This window comes from Zingiber officinale, chromosome 9A (genome assembly GCF_018446385.1).
Source record: "Zingiber officinale cultivar Zhangliang chromosome 9A, Zo_v1.1, whole genome shotgun sequence".
Lineage (NCBI taxonomy): Eukaryota > Viridiplantae > Streptophyta > Magnoliopsida > Zingiberales > Zingiberaceae > Zingiber > Zingiber officinale.
In genome coordinates, this window is record NC_056002.1 from 94,429,036 (window position 1) to 94,438,314 (window position 9,279).

Here is a 9,279-nt window from a genome sequence, read left to right on the forward strand (position 1 = left end):
CGGCCGGACGCTCGGCCCGTCAAGCAGAGGAAGCGGGACTATAGTGCCGAGCAGAATGTCATCATACGGGTGGAAGTCGAGAAGCTTCTAAAGGCCGGCCAAATACGCGAGGTGCAGTTCCCAAGCTGGCTCGCAAATGTGGTGCTAGTCTCCAAGCCCGGCAAAAAATGGAGAGTCTGCATCGACTTCCGCGACCTGAACAAAGCGTGTCCGAAAGATTTTTACCCATTGCCCCAGATTGACCAAATGGTGGATTCGACCGCCGGGTGCGAACTGATATGCATGTTGGATGCATATCAGGGTTACCACCAAGTGCCGCTCGCCCGGAAGGATCAAGAGAAGGTCAGTTTCATCACGGCGGACGACACTTATTGTTACAACATCATGTCGTTCGGACTAAAGAACGCGGGGGCTACGTACCAAGGCTTATGAACAGGGTGTTTCGGGAGCAGATCGGGCGAAACCTAGAGGTATATGTTGATGATATACTCATTAAATCATTCAGAGTGGCCGACCTCTGTGCAGATATAGAGGAAACTTTCCAGACATTACGGGCGTACGGTATCAAGTTGAACCCACAAAAATATCTGTTCGGAGCAAAAGGTGGTCGTTTCCTAGGCTACATAGTCACCGAGCGAGGCATTGAGGCCAACCCTAGCAAGGTCAAAGCGCTACAAGATATGTCACCGCCCCGAAACTTAAAGGAAGTCCAGCGTCTCACGGGTCGCATAACAGCGCTATCCCGGTTCATCTCCCGGACGGCCAATCAGAGCATGCCCTTCTTCAAGATCCTGCGTCGAGCGACCAAATTCCAATGGGATAAGGAATGTGACTGAGCATTCGAAGAATTGAAGGCCTACCTAAACTAAACTCATTACCTGTATTAGCTAAGCCATCTGTCGATGAGCCCCTCGACATTTATTTGTCTTCAACCGAGCATGCGGTCGGTTCGGCGCTAGTCAGGCAGAACGGCGAAGAACAGCCAGTGTATTTCCTTAGCCACATCTTAAAGGATGCTGAGTCTCGCTACACTGGTCTTGAGAAGCTTGCCTTCGCACTTGTTTTGGCCGCTCGAAGGCTCCGGCCATATTTCCTGGGGCATACGATTATCGTCATGACGAATAGCCCCTTAAGTCGGGTTATACTAAACCCTGAGGCGTCCGGGCGGCTGATCAAATGGATGATAGAGCTTAACGAGTTTGACAAACAATATCAGCCCCGGACGGTAATCAAGGCACAGGCGTTGGCATATTTCATCACCGAGGTACAAAATCCCGAGCCCGAAGCTACCTGGAAGGTGTATGTAGATGGATCGTCCACTCAGCAAGGAAGTGGAGTAGGCGTGCTGCTGGTCTCCCCCCATGGAGAACGGATGTACCTATCCGTACAGTTGGACTACAGAGCAACCAATAATGAAGCTGAGTATGAGGCGCTTATAGCAGGTCTGCAGGCTGCTCGGCATGTGGGAGCTAGCAATGTGTTAATTCATTCAGACTCATAGTTGGCCGCTCAGCAACTTGCGGGGGTATTTGAGATAAGCAACGTTAGGCTAAAGCTTTATGCGGAAGCCTTCGCCAAACTAAGGGCCGGTTTCCGAGAGGTGCTGATACAAAAGATCCCCCGCTCAGCCAATCATGCTGTAGATGAACTGGCCAAGTTGGCCAGTTCGATAACACCTATCGTCATTGAGCAGCCAGTCGAGCAAGTGTCCCTAGTCGCCCACATTGACCGAATGGAAGGACTCACATTCCCAAGTGACTGGCGAACGGCGGTAACAGAGTTTCTGAAGTTCGGAACAACGTCATCTGATCGGTCGGAGGCACACCTGCTCAGAAGAAGAGCTGGTCGGTTCGTCCTCATTGGCGACCAGCTCTACAAAAAGGCGTTCTCCAGGCCTCTGCTTAAATGCGTCGGCCCGGAGGATGTGGATTACATTTTGCAAGAAGTACATCAAGGCTCATGCGGCGGGCATCCGGGCGATCGTTCGTTGGCAAGGAAGATTCTTTTGGCCGGCTATTTTTGGCCGACTTTACAGGAGGACGCCGCTCGAACAGTCGCCACATGCTTATCCTGCCAACGGTACCACAGTTTCTCACACCGTCCCGCGGAAGAATTAAAAACTTCCACAGTGTCCTGCCCGTTCAATCAACGGGGCATGGACATTGTGGGACCATTTCCAATAGCGACCGGACATCGAAAGTTCTTGCTAGTAGCAGTGGACTATTTTTCCAAGTGGGTTGAAGCCGAGCCGCTAGCTAAAATAACCGAGGAAATGGTCAAGAAATTTATATGCCAATATATCATTTGTCGGTTTGGCATCCCGCGGCGGCTCATCTCCGATAATGGACGGCAGTTCATGGGTCAGCAGCTCAAGGAATGGTGCGAGGGGTACGGTATTCAATAGGCCTTCACCTCTGTAGCATATCCCCAAAGTAACGGGCAAGCCAAAGTCACCAATCGGGAGATCTTACGAATTCTCCGGGCTCGACTCGACCATGAGGGTGGCAGTTGGGTCGACGAGCTGCCTGGGGTATTATGGGCGCTCCAAACGACGCCCAAGGAGGGAACAGGAGCGACCCCCTTTCACCTGGTGTACGGCGGGGAAGCCATCGTCCTGGTAGAAGTCAGGGTAGAATCCGACCAGATCAAAATCTACGACGAGAACAATGCTGAGCGGAGGCATTTGGAGCTGGATTTGGTGGACGAGACGCGAGTCAAAGACGCCGTTCGATTGATGGCGTATCGGCAGAGGATGAAGAAAAACTACAACAGAAGGGTAATTCCCAGATCTTTTCAGGTCGGCGATCCCGTCTAGAAGAAAGTCAAGCCGGTCGGCGACGTGACCAAGATGGGAGCTCCTTGGGCCGGGTCGTTCAAGATTATAGAAAAGCTCCGTTCGGGCGCCTATTACCTCGAAGATGAAGATGGATGCAAGCTAGAGCGACCGTGGAGCGCAAATCACCTCCAGTCGTACTGAGCTGGGTGAAAGGTATGCCATTGTAACTCATAATGTTCAATTATATTGTATCTTTTGACCGCAGGAGTAAAGTTAAAGGAACAATTTATGCGAATGAAGACCGTCGAGTGGCGACGTTAAATCCCTGAGTCGGACCGGCGACTATAAAAACCCCGGCGCGAAGACCGTCGAGCGGCGACGTTAAATCCTTGAGTCGGACCGGCGACTATAAAAACTCCGGCGCGAAGACCATCGAGCGGCGACGTTAAATCCCTGAGTCGGACCAACGACTATAAACCCTCCGGCTTGAAGACCGTCGATCGGCGATGTTAAATCCCTGAGTCGAACCGGTGACTATAAAAACCCCGGCGCGAAAACCGTCGAGCGGCGACGTTAAATCCCTGAGTCGGACCGGTGACTATAAACCCTCCGACCTGAAGACCGTCGAGCGGTAATGTTAAATCCCTGAGTCGGACCAGTGACTATAAAAACCCCGGCGTGAAGACCGTCGAGCGACGACGTTAAATCCATGAGTCGGACCGACAACTATAAAAACCCTGGCGCGAAGACCGTCGAGCGGCGACGTTAAATCCCTGAGTCGGATCGGTGACTATAAAGCCTCAGGCCTGAAGACCGTCGAGCGGCGACGTTAAATCCCTGAGTCGGATCGGCGACTATAAAAACCCTCCGACCTGAAGACCATCGAGCGGCGACATTAAATCCCTGAGTCGGACCGGCGACTATAAACCCCCCGGCCCAAGGACTACTGAATACCACTCGGGAAAAATGCGTGCGAAGAAGTAACATTAGCAGAGACAGAATTTTATATTAACGCATCGTACAAAAATAACACAGTCAAGTAAGTTGAAAGTCAGATTAAAGCGAATAATTATAACTCGCAGAACAACGAGCATACAGATACACTTCAAAACACAGAAACAAAGACAAAGCTGAAAACGCTCCTCACTCCAAGGCTTCAAAAATGGGCTCGGGGATGGTTTCTAGCAGACCGGCAAAGTCTTTAGGAGGGATGGAGGTCGTCTCCGGAAGTTGGCCCTTAGCCTTCAGATAAACAGTTGTCATCCGAATGGCTTCCTAAAAGGCTATAACTAGCCGATCACTAAACTTCTCACCAAATTCATCCGAGCGGAGATAGTTTTGCTTCATCGCCTCGAAGAGGCCTAATTCACCGTCTTGATATTCCTTCAGCACCGCTCGGGAAGTGTCAAGAGCGTCTTGGAGATCTTTCTTATCTCCTTGAAGATTTGCTTCAGCAGCTTATCGACCCTCCTGCTCAGCAGATAGCAGATCGGCCAACTCCTTGACGCGCTGCTCCAGCGCTCGGGCCTGCACATTCTTTGCCTCTAAATCAGAGACGACCCTATTTTTTCTATTGGTCGCCAGCTTCATCTCCTGGTAGTGAGACTTAACATGGGCTTCAAGCCCAGCTACCTTGGTCTCCAGGCCAGAAGACTTGTGCCGCTCGGCCACCAGTAATTTCTCTGATTTGTTCAGCTCGGCTCGAAGTGTGGTGTATGAGGGCCCCTGAGCTGGCGGCCCTCCGGAAATTTGAAGCTTTTTCAATTCTTCCTCCAGTGCAGCCAGGCGGTTGTTGACCGCAATGTTCTCTACCCAGTTCTGCGCACAGAAGAAATAATATCACGAACTAAGTCAAATAGTCATGTATTGTGTTAAGAAGCATACCCCGGTAGCTTGCTGCAAGTGGTTGTTGCCGAGCTGACCGGGAGTTATCAAGGCGACGCGGGCCCTCGCATCCTCCCATATCTTGGCGAGTGATCCGCGGATAGTAATCTGATGCTCAGGGGCGACTGGCCGATCAGCCGCCAGAAGAAATTCTTCTATTGGGAGGTGGAGGACGATCTTAACCACTCGACGTCCACTCGGATCAGATTGACCTGAGGTTGCGCGCCCGAATAAATCGCCGAGCGGGGCGGATATTATACCAGAATGCCTAAGCCAAAGAGGAGCTCATGGCTAGGAATTGATGGACGGCGCTCCAAGGGAAGCCACCGGCAGATCAAGCTGGGAAGGAGTTCGATCCGAAAAATGGCCTCGACGGGAGCAGGGGTCGGGGCGATTGCTACAGAGGGGGTGCCGGCTGGCTCAGTCACCGATTCCACATATGTAGCTGATTGGGTGTGGAGATTCGTCTGGCGCTGTTTGCGTATGATTAGTGGGGAGCCCTCGGTCGAGTGCCCTGCTTCTTCCGATGCTGGTTGCCCGGCAGACGAGATAACATCACCGACCGGTGCAGTTGCAGGGATCCGAATGACCGACTCTCCAACCGAAGGTGAAGCTTCTTCGCTTTCACCCTCGTGTGAGCCAACCGGTTCGATGCCTAGATCGACCATCTCCTTCGCAGTCACCGCCTCCACCTCGGCAGCTTTCAACTTCATCCGATCAGCAACCTTGGCGCGCCACATGATGTCGGTTGCATAAAAGAAGAATAAATCAGTTAGACCAAAAGGAAGGGGGATGAGGAAAATGCTTACCCATGCTGCTCAGAAGCTTCGTTCTGATCGGGCTCAGTCCAAATATATATAGCACCCCCTCGTAGAGCAGCTTATTGATATTAAATCTTTGCCCGGCTAGCAAATTGGCTGCGTGAAGGTAATCTGGCTGCTCTTATATTTACCGAGATCCGGCGGGCTTGGCACAGTGGTCTGCCATTTAGTGCGGAAGGACGATCGCTCGGGAAAACGAAGATAGAAATAGTTTTCCTTCCAATGTTTGTTCGAGGTCGGCATCTTGTCGAAGAAGACAAGACCGATCCGCGATTGGAAGAGAAAAGTACCCCACTCGGACTGTTTGGGATAATAGAAGTAGTGGAAGGTCTTAGGGACTAAGGGGATGCCGTGCAGCCTAAAGAGGACAACCACCCCGCACAGCAACCTAAAGGAGTTAGGGACAAGTTGGTCGAGCGGGAGACGGAAATAGTTGCACACCTCAAGGATGAACGGATGAATGGGAAAGCATAGACCGGCCATGAACTGGTCTCGAAAAAAGCAAACAGTGTCGGTCGGAGGGTCGTGTGTCCGATCGGAGGGTGTGGCTAATATTAGTTCGTGGTTGGATGGAAGTTCAAAGGTTCGGGTGAGGCTCAGCGCATCCCGCTCATCGAACCGGCTCTCCGTGGTGGTATACCAGAGGTCGGGGCGAGGTCGGATGGGCGAGAAGAACTAGCCATTATCAGGACAAGGACCAACACAGAGGAAGTCTAAGTTTGACGAGCAGAATGGCCGGAACAATGTCCAAAGGGGCACGAATACAGCGAGAAGGGCAAAGAAAAACACAAAAGAACTGAAAGGAAAAGGGCGAAGGGGTCTTACGAGAGATAAGACCAAAGGAGGAGGCGACGGATCACTGGAAAGCAAAGCAATGAGTTCGCCGGAACGTTGAACGAGAGGAAGCGGAAGTCTTCGGATGCGCACGCGATATCACGAAGCGGTTGGGGAAGAGGAGATGTCCTTATAAACGTTGGGCTCGAGCAACCGGAGCCATCCAATCCAGGTCACGGGAGCCGAGGAGGGGATCTGACCATTGAATTCAAAAAGCCAAAGGTCACATCAGACCTGACGGCTCGAGTGAACGGTGATAGATGCGCGACCACGTGGCGCTCGCTCACGGGTCGCATTTAATGGGCACCATCATGCGGGCATGGTCATGTGCTCAGCCTTAATGGCGGTGATTTACACAAATGCCAAGGAGTTTTCTAGGGATAATCAGCGTGACTGTTGCCGGAACGGCGGGACAACGACAGGCAGATAAAACTTTCCAAGTACCAGCCGATGACGCACCGATCGGCATTGCCTACTTGTATAGTCCCCGGACGGATGGACACTAATCTCATTGGATGAGTGGCAGACATGCCACCAAGCCAACAGTCCAGTCAGTCGGACTTGCCCCCTCCTTCGACTAGACTTGAAGGGAAGGCATGTGATCCGGTGGTAAGGAGCGGGGGCCCATAGAGGAAGTGGTCAATGGTACGAAAGAGTCAAAGGTCCGGCCTAGCAGGGAGGAAGTCAAAGGTTCGGTCGAGCAGGGAGGAATCTCTTGGCCGACCGGCCTGGGTAGACCTCGGACCAGCACGAAGACAGCTCGACCTCGGGTCGAGCTTCCGACGCTCACCACCTCCTTTATAGAGGAACCGCTATGTCGAGTAGCTGGGTTGCTAGGCCGAACGGCAGAACAACTAGCTGGTGCCCCCATCCGAGTATATGACCGATCGACCGACTCACCCGGTCCGAGGCACGTGTATACCCGGGCGTCCGGGAGGCCGAGCGATCAGCCCGACCGGCTCGGTTAAAGACAAAGGGTTTAGAAGAGGACAAAAGTGGCAGCTAGTGATATCATTCTCGAGACGTCTGCCGTCGACAAGCAGCATGGTCGGCGGCCGGGCCGTACCAAGGATCATACGGAGGAAGTTTCCGCTGTGATAACAGAGATATGCTCGGACACTTGAGGTATGGTGTCAGACATTCTTTTTTGACACAGTCATTCCAAGGTATGCTTTGAGGAGCGTGCACACCTTGGGAAGTGTGCACGCGCTTCTCTGGGATCCTATATAAAGACCCCCGGACTTCGACGGAGGTATGATTTTTTCTCCTATTCTACTGTAGCCACCGTCTCTATCTTACTTGTGATTCTTCTCGCAGTCGTCTGACTTGAGCGTCGGAGGGTCGTCGCCGGGAACCCCTCCCCGGCCCGACTTGGTTGCAGGTTCATCGGAGGCTTACGTCGCCGTGAAGATCACCTGGGAGCAGCAGAGAGTGGCACGCCCCCAGTTTCCATCGACTCAGTGCACAGACAGGATCATAAATTAATTGAACAACTACACTTAGCATAAATGTAGATATTTGATCAATGCGATTCTTTATTTCTAAGTAAATGTTTATATAAAAAGATATACTTTTAGTATACATTCCAACAATATTGATCAAATCCCTCCGAGTGGCTGACCTCTGTGTAGATATCATGGAGACCTGCCAGACACTTAGGACGTACGGAATCAAGCAAAATCCGAACAAGTGTCTATTCGGCACAAGGAGTGGACATTTCTTGGGCTACATAGTCATCGAGCGGGGCATTAAGGCGAACCCCAGCAAAGTAAAGGCACTGCAAGATATGTCGCCTCCAAGAAATTTGAAGGAAGCTCAACGTCTCACCGGTCGGATAACAACATTATCTCGGTTCATCTCCAAGTCATCCGACCGGAGACTACCCTTCTTCAAGATATTGTGTCGAGCCACCAAATTCCAATGGGTTGAAGAGTGCGACCGGGCCTTCGAGGAACTCAAGGCGTATCTGAACTCACTGCCTGTACTGGCTAAGCCAACTACGACGAGGTGCTCCAAATCTATCTGTCCTCGACCGAGCATGCTGTCGAGTCGGCGTTAGTTCGGCAGAACGGCGAAGAACAACCAGTGTATTTCCTGAGTCATATTTTAAAAGATGTTGAATCTCGCTACACTGGTCTCGAGAAGCTTGCCTTTGCGTTAGTTCTGACCGCTCGGAGGCTCCGCCCATATTTCCTCGCGCACACAATCATCGTGATGACCAACAACCCTCTGGGGAGAGTCCTCCTCAATCCAGAGGCGTCAGGATGGTTGATCAAGTGGACAACAGAACTAAGCGAATTCGACATCCAGTATCAACCCCGAACGACCATTAAGGCGCAGTCCTTGGTGGACTTCTTTACTGAAGTATAGAATCCTGAGCCAGAAGCCACTTGGAGGATATATGTGGATGGATCGTCCACTCAGCAAGGAAGCGAGATTGGTATACTACTGATCTCCCCCCAGTAAGAGCTGATGCATCTGTACATTCGGCTGGATTATCGTGCGACCAACAACAAGGCCGAATACGAAGCACTCATAGCAGCCCTGCAAGCCGCCCGACACGTTAGAGCCATCAAGGTTTTAATTCACTCGGATTCCCAATTAGTCGCTCAGCAGCTTATCGAGACATTCGAGATAAGTAACATTCGGCTCAAGCTCTACGCGGAGGTCGTCGAAAAGCTGAAGGCCAATTTTCAAGAGGTCATCATACAAAAGATTCCCCCGGCGGAGAACTAGGCGACGGATGAGCTGGCCAAACTAGCTAGCTCGCTATCACCCATTGTTATCACACAGTCGATCAAGCAGGTGTCTTTGGTGGTGCATATCGATCGGATAGAGGGACTCACTTTACCAGGCGATTGGAGGACAGCATTAATAGAGTTTTTACTATCGGGAGCTACACCGCCCGATCGGGAGGAGACCCGACTACTCAGAAAAAGGGTCGGTCGGTTCACATTGGTCGGG